This window comes from Dasypus novemcinctus, chromosome 23, assembly GCF_030445035.2.
Source record: "Dasypus novemcinctus isolate mDasNov1 chromosome 23, mDasNov1.1.hap2, whole genome shotgun sequence".
NCBI lineage: Eukaryota > Metazoa > Chordata > Mammalia > Cingulata > Dasypodidae > Dasypus > Dasypus novemcinctus.
Genome location: NC_080695.1, coordinates 4434911 through 4452741, shown reverse-complemented (window position 1 = coordinate 4452741; position 17831 = coordinate 4434911). Strand labels below are relative to the sequence as shown.

The window sequence follows — 17831 nt, the reverse complement described above, 5'->3', positions numbered from 1 at the left end:
TATTGTCAGTCTAGAGATTCAAATCCCCTAGATATACCTTAAGCCCAAGCACCAACTACAATTCCAGTAAAGTAGCATGAAAGGCTTCTGAAAAGAGATCCCATCTGAGTCCAGTTTCATCATGCAGAAACACCAGCTCCAAAGAAGGGCCAACTGACATGGCAGTGAACCCCATCTGCCATGACCATAGAACCTGTGGGTCTCTTTAGCCCTCAAAAGGACCAATACCTGGGGTTGTATCTACTTTATCTGTCTCTGAGACTTGCTCAGGTGTGCATAAGGGCAATCCTTCTGACAACCTCCAGACTCTTTTTTAGAGACTCATAGCCATATAAACTCATTTGTCCTTTCCATTTCCCCCTTAATTTAGGTCAAACAGCATTTTTATCTCCTGTTATAATATGTAGACAGGGATATTCTGCTGGTCTGCATTGAACCTTTAACTGAAGGTCATTTTCTGATTACATCATCAGCTGGTACTTGGTAGTGATCCCTCGGTGCCAGGGAGGCTCATCCCCGGGTGTCATGTCCCATGGTGGGGGGAAGGCAGTGCATTTACATGCTGAGTTTGGCTTTGAGACTGGCCACATTTGAGTAATACAGAGGCTGTCAGGAGGGAACTCCTAGGCACAGTGCTGCCTTAGCTTTCTTTTGAAGATGCATTTCAGGCTGTTTAATAATTGGTACTCATGTTCTGTTAGATGCTCCTGGTGAACTGACACCTGTTGGACAGTTGGTTTCATTCAGGATTAGTGCACTAAGATGGAAATTTTCTTAGTTTTTAGCTGTGGGAGTGGATCAGAACTACAGAATAAAGTTGGTTTTTTTTACATTTCAGTTTTAATTGTACAATTTCTGATAATTTTGACTGTTTAATAGGTGACCCATTATTAGCAAGCTAGCCTCATTTTTGCTACACAAGAGTACACTAGAATAGTAAGTTGGTTGAGCCTGGCTAAGACCGTTGCCTTATTTTATAGACATGTTTATTAATTATTTAGAAAATAAAGTTACCAGGAATTTAACATGTCTAATATACTTTTGTACCTGATCCAGAATAGAAAAGATAACATAATTATTAGGCATATATTTAGTACAGGATAAAAGTACAGCACTTTAATATTAATTAATGTATTACTTAACACATACAGATTCTGAGGTGCAATTAATAGTTTTAAATTTCAGGTTTGTAATACTTTACATGTTATCTTTCCATGAGAGCAGGCCATAATGCCAATTGTGTTTAAGTTTTACTTACAGTATCCTGGTATCATGGCTCCACTTAACATGTTCTTCACACAGTGAGCAAGTCACAGCATCATTGATTTCTAGAGAGTTTCTAGTATTCTACCAGCCTGGTGCATAGTTCTCTCTGGCACTATGGAACTGTGACAGTTTGGAGGCAATATCCACTGTACACTTGGCTGTACCGAGTCATCATTGGCTGCTGCAGGAGCTTGAAACTGCAATGTAGTTTCCATCAACTTCAGGAGCAGAACCAGAGGCTTATATAACAAATATTTCTAATTGAGGGGTCAGTGACCAGCTTAACCAATAGCACACATGGAAAGGCAACTTGTAATGTATTCAAGGTCTGGTTTAAATGCACAAAAGAATTTGACAATGTTAAAGTTTATTCCTTGTTTTTATATATATTTTAAATAATTTAATGCAACACATCATATATCAAATGACTGTTCACTTATACAATTTTACCATTAAGATAATAGTAAGTATTTTACTTTAGTAATAGAGGGAAAAAACTATTTTTCATTGTGAGAATGAAAACAGAAGATTTCCAATAGAATCAAGATAATTTTTTATTATTATTTGTTTAAATATGTACCTTGAGGTGGCCTTCAGACAGGTTTTATTATCACAAAGTTATTCTTTGCCACCAAAGCCAATCCAAGTTTTTAGTTAACAATGACTTCTAGAACTAGAACTATTTAAACAATTTCAGTTTGGAAGATGTCTTACAAACTCTTTATAATTGACTACAACCACACTGACTAGTTACCTTATGTTTAAATAAACATATTAAATTACAATTACTAACTAAAGAAATTTACTTTATTTAAGAGAGCATATCTTAAATCTTTCTTCTTTAGTGTAATTTCATTAATGTGAACTTACAAATTTTATTACTCTAAAGATTTTTATACATAAAATGTTAGTTTATTTAATGGGTGTTTTATAAACTAAGGGAGATTACACCCAAGCTAAATAAAATTGAAACCATTATAGTTTATGCAAGAATGTTCTTTTTTTTTAAAAAGGAAACTGAAAACATCTTTTCTTTAAGTTATGAAAATGAATAATTTTTAAAAGCATGGGGGAGGAGTGGGGGAGGGGGAGAGAGGTATATGGGGACCTCATATTTTTTTATGTAATAATAAATAATAAATAAAGACAAAAAATAAAAAAAAAAAGAAACAGAAAAACAATAGTCTGAATAAAACTCTTGGAGTAACTTGGGAAAAAAATAAAATAAAATACATTGCACAATTACTTAATTTGTTAATCATAATCCAGGAAAGATCTCTCCATAGTTTTTATAGACTTTTCTTTATTTACTGAAATTTGTCAACAGAGCCACTAATTACCTTTATTTTATGGCTGACAAAAGGCTTAAACTGGGAAAATACAGGGCAAACTGATTTTTAATTTCCCAGCCTAGTAGATAGGTATAATCTGCCATACCTAGTCCTGCCCTCAAAGCTCTTGGAAGGAGGATGTCCTTTCCCAATAGTTCCTGTAATTAGATTTCTATAAGACTTTTTCATCCTGCTTAGTCTAAAATAGGGCTCCAACAATATTTATTCACATATAACTGCATATTTAATTTTTAACAATTTGAATAGAGCTCTTTTAGGAATTTTCACTTGTTAATTTGATATTATCATTCTGATGTATGAAGACATACACTGAGCAAATGGGCAGACACAAATAGAGTTAGACACAGAAACACAACTCATTGATGTTACTGATAATTTGCATTATTTTATATACTGTTTAACTTAATTTGGGTTCCAGAAATATATATTACTTACATAACTGCATATTTAACCTCAACAATTTGAACAAATAGACAGACATGAATAGTTTGACATGAAAACATAACTTTAGTTACTTAAAACTTGCATTTTTTACAAAATCAGTGTGAATGAAAAACATTTCATAGACTCCTGAAATTTTTCTTAATTTGCACTATGACTGTGCAGTTTTGCATAAGAATTTTGTTTCTTTACTAATGGCTTGTAACTAAAATGTTCTCAATGCTTTAGCACCATTTTCTTTTGTTTCAGAACCTTATATTTTACCTTGAATTTAGCCGAATTTTGGATAAGCAACAAGATTAATTCTATGTATATTTACTGAGGTTATTTGAAGCCTCAGGGAGACAGACTGGTTTCTATCATGAATTGCCACTCTTAGGAACACTGACAGTTAAGGGAGGAGACTTCCTTTATTCCCCCCAGTCCTTGGAGATAATAAAACTCCAGGGCTCATTTAACCCTAGGGGCTAAGAATTCCACCAGGCAGCAATTTAGTTTACACTTGGATTCATGAGAGAAAGCAGGGTTACTAATACCAGGACAGAAGACAGGGATGTCCCAGCTCTTCTCTGGACTGTAGGGGCAGAAGCTATTATGAAATGACCATAGGCAAAGGCAAGGGGTGAGGTAAGGCTTAAAGTAACCATAAATGAAGGAAAAGTTAGTTTAGAATAGTTACAGGCTAAATTCACTCAGTTATAATTTCAGTTATAATTTTTCCACTGTTTTATAATATAAATGCCTCTACAAATGATCTTAACTTTTAGTTACAGTTTTCATTAAGTTTTCACCTTAAGGTGAATTGGATACTTTTATTAATTAAGCTACAAGAATTTTATTAGTAACAATTATGTGAAGTTCTGCATTTTCTTAGTAATGGAACAAATTCTCATCTGCAAATTATGCATTTAATTTACCAGCAAGAGAGTACTGGCATTTAAAGATTCATTTTAAACTACTTTTTTTACTTTTTTACCAAGAATTCTTGGGTGCCAGCAACTGACAAAAGACAAACATAGATTTTAAAGTGGCCTTTCATTCCTTTTTTTCCTTTTCTCTCTGTAGTCTTACAACCCTGAAATTCTCAGCCAGACCACTGAAAAGGCTATCAAGTGATTAGAGGGCTATTGTCTTAAGTAATAGCCTCCTTTCTTTAGACAAGTTTATAGTTCTAAAACATTTCAAAGTATTTCTACAGTCTTACAGAGAGAGAGATTTGGAAAAGCAAAGAACCTGGGGAGAATGCAAATGTATTTTGGCCTTGACACCCTAGGGAGGGAACTTTACTGCATTTATTTTGATCCTGCTTTTCATTATCTTCACCTCACCCCCTTCCAGGCAGTAGGGTGCACAGTGATTAAATAGGAATGTGGTTATGAATAGAAGGTGTGAACTCACAGGAAAGGGGCAAGCTGCTCCCCCTTTCCATCTTTCTGCCAAAATGGGCAGACAGAACCTACCCAAATACAGCACCCTTCCCAGGGACCCAGCCACACTGACTGGGGCAGTCCTAACAAACCCAGGTGCATGGCATGGACACAGACAACCTTCAAGCCCTGGCAAAGGGGTAGACTAGAGATGAGGGAGCAGAGCATGAACAAACATCCAGACTCCTCAGTTTTGCCCCATAATCAACTCACCCCCTTGCCAATAGCAAGGTAGGGTTCCAGCTCAAATTCCACCACCTTACATAACCACACAACTCCAATACCAGCTTTGAGCTGACACAAACAGAAGCACAAAGGTACTAATCTGACCCACAAGTACTATATATATGTTTTTTCCAGCATGGCTGCCCCCACAGCCATCACAAACCTTAGAGAGAACACTTAACATTAACATCTGGTATAAAGCAAATTCATTTGCAATTCAGCAGCATGACAAAAGATTCCAGCTAGACTTTTTTCACTGTTTAACTTTACACCCAGATCAAGCTTCACTAGAAAAGCTGATTCATTTTCCTATAACCAAGTTTTAAAAAAAATCCAGATTAATTTCCAGGATGTTAGGTCTTGAACCTATAAACAACCCTTTCTATTAAAATCAAGCCTCCACTCCTTTGGTGGATATAAGGCCAGTACCAGATTCTAACATGCAGTTAGACAAACCCAAAACACGAGGCTTTTTCCCAGTTTTTTTCCTTTATCCAGACTTAGAGAGAATGGCTTCCCCCCAATTTTCTGGGGCTACTAGGGTTTTCTTGGGAGGTGATCAGCCTCCCTCCCTAGCAATTAAAGCTATGGTTCTCCAGACTGTGCTCTCCCAGGGAATCTTACCTTCTTCCATGTTCAGAGTTCTTTTTCATTCCCAGAATCTTTCTCTTCAGACCTTCCATTGCCCTCGATTTTTGCTGGGAAGATTCTGGTGGAGCCCACATCTTTTCTGGATTAAATTTAATCCAGGGGTGACCAGATTTGGGGTTCACCCAAGTCCTCCCAGTTCCTCATGGATTTGGAAGGGGCAGCAAAATGCTACCATCTCTGGCCTTTGTTGGCAATCCCAGACTAGCCCCCAAAAATGTTGTAGAATTTGAGAGAGATTCAATTCTTTGCATATAGAAAGGCCAGGACTCAGGAATGATTTTGAGAAGGAAAGATGGTTTATTGATGGCCAGCCAGACTTGGGAGCTTTTTGTTTCAAACCTGAGCCCCAAACAAGAATTTTGAGTTCCTTTTATACAGAGGAAGGGCTAAATCATTCTTTGTTTCAGTGCTCAATAGGTTTGAAATAGCATATATATCTTCCACATCCTAGGCAAGCTTTTAGCATGGACTTCATACATTCTAGAAAAGCTTTTTAGCACATTTGGCTTGCATTGATAAACTGTTTCCTGGGACTGGAGCCATTGTCATGGTTACCAAGGGCAGGCTGCAGCCTCTTACCATCCAACCCCCACAAGTCAGGACAGACAGCTTAGGTTAAGGTTATCTCTGAAGAGACAAAGAGCCTCCCACCCATAGCCCACATCAATGAGGTTTCACAATTTTATGTACTTTGGTTGTCCAAAGTAAGTACAGTAGAGCATCCATAGCAAGAAGATTGCTACTAATTTGTAGGTCTAAAAAGGACTTGTAATCTACCACCATTTTCTCAGTCATTCATGTGATTATAAAAATAGAAAAATTCATGTTAAAAAATATATTCAAGGAAAAATAATTTGATATTTCTTGAGTGTATATATTTTACTACCAAGAAAAGGAGAGACCATCCAGTACAGGTCTTGTTATATCCAATATTGCTTCAAACTTCAAAATATTTGGTGCTCCCAAAATAAGTGATTAAATTTCAGTGCTGATTTTCCTATGAATAAGGTGGACTTCAAAGAATTTTTATATTTATAACTACAAAATTATTCAGACACATAATGACATATAGAAGAATAAATTATTTCTGTAGGGAAATCAAACAATGTATTTCCATTTTATGTTTGGTATTTACGTGCAAATAAATATTTTGTCATTTTCTTTTATAATTCACTCCTCTGAAATAAAAAAAAATTACACTTTAGTTTTTTGGTTACATATATTTTAGGTAATCAATTTCTCCCTTTTCATAATTTTCTACTGTAGTCCTATGTGTTTTCAGCCTAATTTCTGTAGCATTAGTAAAATAAAATCTATGGGTAGCCTACCATGCACCTTAGTATAGAAATAAAGCTTTTGTAGGAAAGCAAATAGTCCTGCTTATGTGCTTTATTTGAAATTAAGCAGACCTTTTATTTCTTCTTTGTAAATAAAAATACATGATGTAAGCATGGAATGCTTCAATCATACTTTTATCCTTATCACCATGAGTCTTAGAGTCACCAGGCATGATATTTATCTTGATGTTAATGATAGCAGAACAATAGAGAAACTCCTGAGTCTCTTCCCAGAGATCTCAACTCAATAATTAAATTTCTTTGTTCAAAATCTACATAAAAGTTGTATGAAAATCCCTCACTAGGGAGGAATATTTGAGATTGACTAGATCTGCAATCCACCTTCTGATAAAACCACCTTTCCTTTCTAGCCTACTGTGTCTTCATATTCTGCTGTGCCATGTGATGATCTGTGGACCATTCTGGTCACCTTCAGTTGACAACCAAGATGGACTAGTGTCCTCATGATAAGCACACTGCTTGATTATCCCCAAGGATTAGATTTTCATGAACTCTCACTCTGTAGCTGCCAGAGTATTTTTTTTTTATAGTCCCACAGCTATATTTTTTTTATTGACTTTGTAATAATATTACATTAAAAATATATATGTGAGGTCCCATTCAACCCCACCCCCACCCCCCCCTCCCCCCCCCCCAACAACACTCATTCCCATCATCATGACACATCCATTGGATTTGGTAAGTACATCTTTGGGCACCTCTGCACCTCATAGACAATGGTTCACATCATGGCCCATACTCTCCTCTATTCCATCCAGTGGGCCCTGTGAGGATTTGCAATGTCCGGTGATTACCTCTGAAGCACCATCCAGGGCAGCTCCATGTCCCAAAGACGCCTCCACCTCTCATCTCTTCCTGCCTTTCCCCATACCCATCGTCCACCATGTCCACTTTTCCCAATCCAATGCCACCTCTTCTATGTGGACATTGGATTGGTTGTGTCCATTGCACCTCTATGTCAAGAGGAGGCTCAGATTCCACATGGATGCTGGCTGCCATCCTCCCATTTTCAGTTGTAATCACTCTAGGCTCCATGGTGTGGTGATTGTCCTTCTTCAACTCCATCTTAGCTGAGTGTGGTAAGTCCAATAAATCAGATTGTAGGTGCTGGAGTCTGTTGAGGCTCAGGACCTGGCTATCACATTGTCAGTCCAGAGATTCAAATCCCCTAAATATATCTTAAACCCCAACGTTAACTGCACCTCCAGCACATTAGCATGAAAGTCTTATGAAGGGAGATCCCATCTGAGTCCAGATTCATCACACATAAACACCATTTCCAAAGAGGGGCCATCTGCCCTGGTAGTAAACCCCATCGGCCATGACCATAACTCTCATGGGTCTCTTTAGCCTTCATAGGAACCAATATCTGGGGGTTGTATCTGCTTTATCTGTCTCTCTGACTCTGCTCAGTTGTGCATGAGGGCAATCCTTCTGCCAGCCTCCAGACTCTTTTTTAGAAACTCGTAGCCATATAAACTCATTTCTCCTTTCCATTTCCCCCTTACTTTAGGTCAAACAGCATTTTAAAGTCATGGTATTTTATGTAGACATGGATATTCTGCTGATCCGCATTGAACTTTCTGTATAAGGTCATTTTCCAGTTGCATCATCAGTTGGTAGTTGATAGTGGTCCCTCGTTGCCAGGGAGGCTCATCCCCGGGTGTCATGTCCCACGCTGGGGGGAAGGCATTGCATTTACATGCTGAGTTTGGCTTCGAGACTGGCCACATTTGAGTAACATGAAGGCTGACAGGAGGAAATTCCCAGGCACAATGTTGCTCTAGGCCTTGTTCTTATTTTAGGTTTATCAGCTCACAAGCATAGTCATTAGCATCAGGGGCTCACTGTTGAACCCTCACTCCCTCCTGGTTCCCACCACTGTACCTGGGAGACTGTCGCTGCTCCCCTAGGGACCACGACAGAGCACCACTGGCCAGGAACCCAGTACCCCCCCTACTGTGGTTTTTAATTGTTGCCACTATGAGTGTGTTTTATTCTGAGACAGGAATGAGTTTCTTGCCCTGGGTATCTAGGACCCCTAAGGGAGGCAGGGCATGAAGGGAAACATGTTCTTTTCTCTGTGTATTGTGTGTGAGGTTGTACTGTCCTTTTCAGCAACACAATAGCTCTGGCTGAAGTTGTAAATGGAAATTCGTCATGCCTGGTTTTGTGGAGATGTTACTTATACAGGAGGTGTTACTAACATTGATTGTCTAGGTTTCTTGGAACTTGTTTAGCCAAACTATGGAAAGGAGAAATAACCAGAATTCTAAGGGAAAAGTAGAGCAACCTAGTAGGCTGCATTATTAAACATTAAGAACAATTTGTGTATGAACTAATGACAAAAAAGAGAATGATCTGTTTTTTGTAAGTAAATCTGGCCTCAATGTGTATTAGAAGATGAAGAGAAATGACCAGGACAAGGGTCCTTAGAGCAAAATACTGTTCTGCAATTGGATCTATTCTGAAGAAGGTAAGTAAATGTGATGAGATTCCTTATATTCAATATTTTATGGAATTAGTCCAAAATAAAAATCTTGAGATAGTTTGTTTCAGACATGGTACATTGCCAAGTTAGTCAGGACCTGTATCCCCAGCACTTGAAAGTAAAAATTGGAAAGGGTTCACCACACCAACCAGGAAAGGAATTAGTTAACTACCTCTAAACCAAAGCAGGAATTAAATAGCTGTAAGGATGACTGAATAAAAGTTACAAAAACCCTCTCTGATTCTATCTGTACTGATGAGGTTTTATTTCTGATTATGTTTTAGATACCATCGTTTCTAATACATTGATACTTGAGATTGTCAGAAATCCAGTATCATCTACACTGCCATATAAGAGGGATAGAAATGAGCCTGAATTACCATTAGATTCCCCAGAAATTACCTCCCTACCTTACACCCAGAGGAATGAGACTTTTTGTCAGGGTGCCTCTACCTTGAAAGAGCAAAGTCAGGGCCAATTCCCTCTTTGACGATTACCTGCAGGATCAGATGAATAAGGACAACCAAGGTGCTACCTATATACCCATATTCAATTTTCAATAACTGACCTATATAATTGGAAAGATTGAGGCCTACCTATAGAGAGGACACCAGAAAGGTAGAAAATCTTTTAAAATCTATATTTGGAACCATCACAACAAATTGGGCAGATATCCAGCCATTAACAAATGTAATTGTAACCTCAGATGAAAGTAAATTTTACTAGAAAAGGATGAAGATCATGCTGAATTTTAGGCAGTAGTAACACTCACAATGCTTCTTATGTCCTGGGGAGTCAGACAGTTCAAATAACTGACCCAAACTGGAATCTGAACAAACAAGGAGACTGAAATAAACTGGATAATTACAAATCTTGTGCAATTGTTGGGCTGAGGAATATGGTACCCAATCAGAAACTGAAGGAAAAATATCAATATTCAGGATGGACAATGAACCACAAAGTGCATAAATCCTAACAAAACTACTGTGATACACCTACTATTCAGATTGTCAAAGGCCAAACATAAAGAGAGGATTTTGAGAGCAGCAGAGAAAAGAAATGTATTACTTATGAAGGGGTCTAATAAAGCTAAGTGCTTTTCTGTCTTCAGAAACCATGGAGGTAAGAAGGTACAAAATGTTTAAAGTTCAAAAAGAAAAAAAAGCTGCCAGCCAAGAATTCATTATGTGGAAAACTATCCTTCAGAAATGAAGGTGAGTTTAAAGTTTTTACAATAAAAAACTTAGAGAGTATGTTACCAAGAGACCAAATCTATAAGAGATATCAAAGAATGCATTACAACCTGAAAGGAAAAGACAAGGAAGAGAGCCTTGGACAAGAATGTGGAAATGAAGGACATAAGTAAGAGAAACCAAAAAGGTTAAAAGACAGACAATAATAAGATATTACAACAGAAAGCAAAAGGATAAAATGTACAAAATAAGTAATGTTTTTATAGTAGTAAGATTGAATTTTAATGGATTGAACTCCCCAATTAAAAGAGATAGACTGGTAGGGTGAGGTATGGTAGTCTTGGATGATGTTATATATGTTTGTTTTATAAGTTCATAGCTATTACTATATACTTATTGTTTATTTATGTTTATGTATGAGTGATATACTTCAATAAACCTTTTTTAAAAACTGTAAAAAAAAAAGAAAGAAACATCCCCATAAGATCACTCATATATTGGTGGTGGGAATGTCAAATAGGATGGCTGCTCTGGAAAATAGTTTGGCAAGTTCTTTTTAAAAAACCTAAATTTGCAGCTATCATACATCCCAGCAATCACACTATTGGGGAATTTATCCCAGAAAAACTAAAACATATATTCACATAAAAACCTGTAAACATGTTGATTGTAGTTTTATTTGTATTAACCAAAAACTGTAAACAACCTAGGTGTCCTTTAAAAGTGTAATGGTTAAACAAAGTATACTTGTGTTATATACTTCCATTCTATAGAATACAACACAATAATAAAATAGAACAAACTATTGATACATGCAATAACTTAGAAGAATCTCCATGGAATTATGCTGAAACAAAAAAATGCTATTCCAAAATATCACATACTGTAAGATTCCATTCATACAATATGCTTGAATTTACAGCACATGGAACTTCCCATTTTAAAAATAAAAGATATAAAGAACTAATACAATTATTAAGGAAAAAATAAAAAACCCAGAATAAAAATGGGTAAGTTCTGAATAAACATTTTATCATCCTCAAAACAAAATGAAATGAAAATAAACATAATCACATGAAAGTGTTCTTAATGTTTCATTTCAGTAATACAAAATGCAAAACAGTATGATTATCTCATATCTGACAAATTTGCAAATATAAGTTTTTCAAAAACAAATGTTTGTGGGAATATGGAATACATGAAACTCTCTTTCTGAGATTGTATACTGCTGCATCCATTTTGTAATGATTTGGCATTAACATGTAAATAAAGTTGTGCATATTCTATAACCTGGCAAAAAAAATAGAGTGATAGAATTGATTTTTAAAATAAGCCATTCTTGCTTTCTACAGAAGACTCATCTTAGATACCAGGACACAATCAGGCTGAATATGAAAGGTTGGCATAAGATATTCAATGCTAATATCAATAAAAAAGAGAAGGTGTAGTGATACTAATGTCAGACAAAATAAATTTTAATTGGAAAATTGTTATAAGAGATGTAATATGGTACAATATATTAATAAAAGGAACAATTCACCAAGAAAAATCGCAATAATAAATGTTTATCCACCTACAGTAGATGCCCAAAATACACGAGACATACACTAGCAAAATTGAAGGGGGAAATAAATGCCTTTATAATAATTCTTAGACTTCAACACTGGAAGTCAGTGTTAGATGAAACATCTGAAAAGGGGATAATAAAGGAAACTGAAAGCTTGCCTAATATGATAAATGAACTAGGTCTAATAGATATTTATAGAACATTACACTGCAAAACAGGATATATACTCTACTCAAGCACTCATGGATCTTTCTCAAAAATAGATGATATATTGGGTCATAAGTCATATCTCCATAAATTTCAAAACATTGAAGTTATACAAAGCACTTTCTCTGATCATAGTGGAAAAATGTTGGAAATGAATGAGGTATTAAAAAGGAAAATTCACAGATATATGCATAGTAAACAATGTACTCTTAAATAATCAACAGTTTAGAGAAGAAATTGAAAGAGAAATCAGTAAATACTTCAAGACAAATGAAAATGAGAGCACAACATATCAAAACTTAGGGGTTCCTGAAAAGGGAATGGTAGGAGAGAAATTTATAGGTTTCAATGCTCACTTAAAAAAAGAAGAAAGCTAAAATAAAAGAACTAAAGGCACACCTGGAGGAATGAGAAAAAGAATAGTAAATCAATCCCAAAACAAGGAAATAAATAACAAAAACAAGCAGAAATAAATGAAATGGAGAATTAAAAACAATAGAGAAAATCAACAGAACCACAAGTTGTTTCTTGGAAAAGAACAACAAAAGCAATAAGCTCTTAGCTAGATTAACAAATAAAAAAATAAATAAAATCAGAAATGAGAAGCATGACATTATCCTTGACCCAGCAGAAATAAAAGAGATTATAAGAGGATACTATAAATATGAAAAATTGTATGCCAACCAACCAAACAACATTGAAGAAATGGACAAATTTCTAAAAGACATGAACAAGCCACAATGAATCTAAAAGAAATAGAAAGTGGCCACAGTAGCTGCTGAGGGGAGGGAGAGGGAAGAAGAGATATGATGTGGGGGCATTTTCAGGACTTGGAGTTGTCCTGGGTGGTACTGCAGGGACAGATGTTGGACATTGTATGTCCTACTATGCCCAATGGGTGGACTGGGGGAGAGTGTAAACAACAATTTACATGTGGTGCAGCAATGCAGCAATACAATGTGGTGCAGCAGTGCTCCAAAATGTATTCACCAAATGCAATGAATGTGCCTTGATGATGATGAAAATAAATAAATAAAATAGAAGACCTCAAGAAACCAAACAAACAAAAAAAAAGAAATTGAAACAGTCTTCAAAATTATTCCCAAAATGACAGTGTTTGAAAGGGAAGGTTTAAGGACATTTATATTACTAGAAGGAAAGCTAAAAAATGTAACATGGGACTGTATAACATTGTGAAACCTCATGTAAAATATGAATATGGGTGGCATTGCATATGTAAGACTGTTTTTACAAAATATAAATATAAATAAACTGGAGAGAAGGAAACAATTGCAGCTATGTATGTTGGGGGAAGCACAGACAGATTGAGAGGTAATGAGTTTTGTTGACTTGGTTGGTTTTTGTTATTTTACTTGTATTATTATCATCAAAATAATGAAAATGCTCTGGAAGTGATTGGCATGGTGAATGCACAAAAGAATTCCATTGATTGTACATTTTGGATAGACTGATATTTTATAAATATGAATCAATAAAGTTGATTTGTTTAAAAAAAATCCCCAAAATGAAAAGTCCAAAAAAAAAGATGGCTTCACAGGTGAATTCTACCAATCATTTAAAGATGATCTAATACAAATATTGCTCAAATGCTTCCAAAATATTAAATAGGAAGTAATGCTCCCCAAATCACTCTATGAAGCTAACATGGCCCTAATACCAAGGCTAGATAAAGGTATTATGAAAAAAGAAAATTACAGCCCATGTTCTTTAATGAAAATAGATGCAAAAATCCTAAAAAAAAATTTGCTCACAAAATCCAAAAACACCTGTAAAATATGATATATCACGATCAAGAGGGCTTTATACCAGGTATGTGAGGTGATTCAACATAAGAAAATCAATCAGTGTAATACACTACAATTGTGGCATTGGTGTGGAGAAAGTGGCCATGGTAGCTGCTGGGGGTAGGGAGTGGGTGGAAGAGATGAGATGTGGGGGCATTTTTGGGACTTAGAGTTGTCCTGGGTGGTGCTGCAGGGACAGTTACTGGACACTGTATGTCGTCCCATGGCCCACTGGGTGGACTGTGGGAGAGTGTGGGCTATGATGTGGACCACTGACCATGAGGTGCCACGGTGCTCAGAGATGTATTCACCAAATGCAATGAATGTCTCATGATGATGGAGGAGATAGGTAATGAATGTCTCATGATGATGGGGGAGATTGTTGTTATGGGGGGAGGAGTGGGGTAAGGGGGTGGGGGTATATGGGGACCTCATATTTTTTTAATGTAATATTAAAAAAATAAAGACAAAAAATAAATTTAAAAAGAATTAATGCATTATCTTCTTATTTGTTGCAGAAAAGGCATTTGACAAAATAGAGCACCTTTCCTTGATAAAAAATTTCAAAAGTTAGAAATAGGAAATTTTTCAACATGATAAAGTGCATATATGAAAAACCCATGGGTAACATGGTACTCAATGATGAAAGACTGAAAGCTTTTCCACAAGATTGCCCATTCTCCCAACTGTTGTTCAATATGGGGCTAGAAGTCCTTGCTAGAGCAATCAGGCAAGAAAAAGAAGTAAATAGAATCCAAATATGAAATAAGAAGTAAAATTTATTTGCAGTTGGTATGATCCTATCATGAGAAAATCCAAAAAAATCCACATCAAAACTATTAGAACTTATAGACAATTTCAGCAAAGGGGCAGGATACAAGATCTATATGCAAAAATCAATAGCTTCCTATGTACTATTAATGAGTAATCTGAGGAGGAAGCCAGAAAAAATTTTGATTTACAATATTGATTAAAGAATCAAATATTTAGGAATAAATTTAACCAAGGACATAAAGGACCTGTATTTAGAAAACTATAAAAAACATTGCTAAGAGAAACCATGGATGCTCTAACTAAAGGGATATTCTGTGCTCATGGTTTGAAAGACTAAATATCATTAAAATGTCAATTTGATCTGAACTGATCTACAGATTCAATGCAATCCTAATGAATTTTCCAATATCTTTCTTTGTAGAATTGGAGAAGCCAATTATCAAATTTAGGTACAAATGTAAAGCCCCCAAATAGCAAAAAATATCTTAAAAATAAAAAAAGAATGAAGTTAGGGACTCCCACTTCCAAACTTTAAAGCATATTATCTAATTTTCAGTGGTAGAAATGTCATGGTACTTGCAGAAAGACAGACTGACCAATGGAATCAAATCAAGAGTACATAAATAGATCCACAAATCTATAGTCAAGTGATTTTTGACAAGAGTGTTGAACAGACTCAAATAGGTCATACTTGCCTATTCATTAAATGGTACTGGGAAACTGAATATCCATATCTAAAAAAGAGAACCCTTATATCATACCTTATACAAACATTAATACAAAATGGATCAAGGACCTAACTATATTTTAAAAAGAACTATAAACCTCCTAGAAGAAAATGTAGGGAAACACCTTCAAATTTTGTGACTAATGATGGTTTCTTGAAATTACAGCAAGAGCACAAGCAACAAAGGAAAAACTAGACAAATGGAACTGCCTCAAAATTAAATGCTTCTGTTCTTCAAAAGACTTTGTCAAGAAAGTAAAAAGGCATCCTACTCAATGATAAAAAATCTTGTGAAATGCTATCCTGATGAGGGATTTATCTCCATGCTAAATAAAGAGATCACACAATTTATCAACAAATTGACAAGGAAACCCATTTTAAAAATGGGTAAAATAATTGAACAAAAATTCCTCCAAAGTGGAAATACAAATCACCAAAAATACATGAAATGATGTTCAACATCACTAGCTACTAGGGGAATGCACATAAAACTCATCACCCAATGTTTAGTATGGCTATAATTTAAATAATAGAAGAGTGGTGGGGTGGGGGCCCAAACTTGCAGCAGCGTCTCCCCTTCATCAACCTTCCCTACCTTCCCCTTTATCCTCCTCCCCTTTGCCACTGGGCTCTGCCTGGACCACATGCTACTCTAACTGCATGCTGCCTGTGACTGAGCAAATCCACCTCCAGCTTGGGCTGGTAACTCACTCCTCCCCCTCAAGCCCAATGGCCAGCTGGACTACACCACCACCACCCATTTTGCACAAGCCCCACATGGATGTGCCACCATGCCCCAGCCAAAGGCCCTGCACAACCCTCTGTGCAATGTCATGAGATAGGGCCTCTGTCCCTGGGGGACCAGAAGGGAGCCACATGCCCTGCCCTCCCTTGGGTCACTGCCCAACCCAGCAGAAGGAGCAACAGCAGTAGGGCTAAGGACCCTGAACCACTGCCGCAGGGCAATTCTGACTCATTGCATCTTGAAGAGCATCCGTAGAAGAGGAAGAAGATGGGTTTGAAAACATTTATTCATAGCTCCTCTTCCCACAGCCAGGAAATGCTTGGAAAGCTAAATATGCTGCAAAATGATGGACATTTTAGTAATATCACTATATGTGTCCTGGACAAAATCTTTTGGGCACATAAGGTGCTTCTAGTGGCTTGCAGTGATTTCTTTTGCAACAAGCTTGTGGGGCTAGCTGTGGGTGAGAACAAGAATGTGTTGGATTTACATTATGTTACAGTGATTGACTTTCTACCCCTTTTAGAATATGCTTACACAGACACTCTGTCAAGTAACAGAGAAAATATTATTGATGGTCTAGCTGTTGCCATGTACATGCAAATATTTAAAATTGCCAACCCCTGATCAGAATTCATGAAATCAAGTATTTTATGGAATACACCCAATAGCCAACCAGAAAAGGGTCTAGATGCTGGACAAGAAAAAATTCCAATGGCAATTCTACTTCTTGAGATGGAAGCATTTTTCCTTTGATTCAGAGTGCAGTGTGGTAGAAAGAAACATTCCTGTTTGCCAAGAGTCCCAGAGAAATTGTAAAAGCTACATAGTTATGTCTCCTTAAAGTCCTGGAAAGTGTAGCAAACACGTTCTCCCCAGGTATTGAATTCCTTAGCTTCCTACTCAGAAGGTATAAATCAACTAGCTTATTCTTCTTTAGCTTTTCCCTGGACTTTTCCTTTTGGAGTTGATCAAATGATACAGTCTGAAAAGGTTAAGAATGCAGAAAACACCCAAACTTTATAATTTCCTGACCCATCTGATCCATGCAGAAGATCAGCTGGTTATGTGACTTATAAAAGCACAATAACTAGTTTGCCTCTGGGTACTGAAGAAGATGTCTGTGTCAACGTCAGAAGGTTAAGTGATGAGGAGGTTCATGAGGAAGTGCCCCAGACTGTCAGTGCATCTCATTTTTTACTGAGAGATCAGCAGACAATATTAGGAAGTGAGCAAGATCAAGAGGACCTTCTCATTAGTCCACAGTCTTCCTCTATAGATGTAATGTTTTCTATGTTTTTTATGATACAATAAAACCAATTCAGCAAATGTTTTTAAGTGTCTATTAGATACTATGAAATGTAAAGAAGGGTTAAATAGGATAACTGGATTTTTTTAAAAATGCTAATAGCATTATAATTGTTTTTCCATTTCCACGGTGGGAAAGAAAATACAGGTGAACAGCAGCTGATGGGCCAAAAGCATAAGGTATGAAGTATAATTTCTACTATTGTGAATTATTTTCAATGCAAAAGAACAAAGAACACCAGTTTTTTTTTTTTTTAAAAAAGAACAGAAAACTACAAATGCCACAGAGGATGT

General features: G+C 36.3%; 1 pseudogene; it reads left to right on the top strand.

Moving 5' to 3' along the window:
- Window positions 1–16496: 16496 nt before the first annotated feature.
- Window positions 16497–17543, top strand: LOC131275678 (zinc finger and BTB domain-containing protein 44-like; annotated as a pseudogene).
- Window positions 17544–17831: the final 288 nt, after the last annotated feature.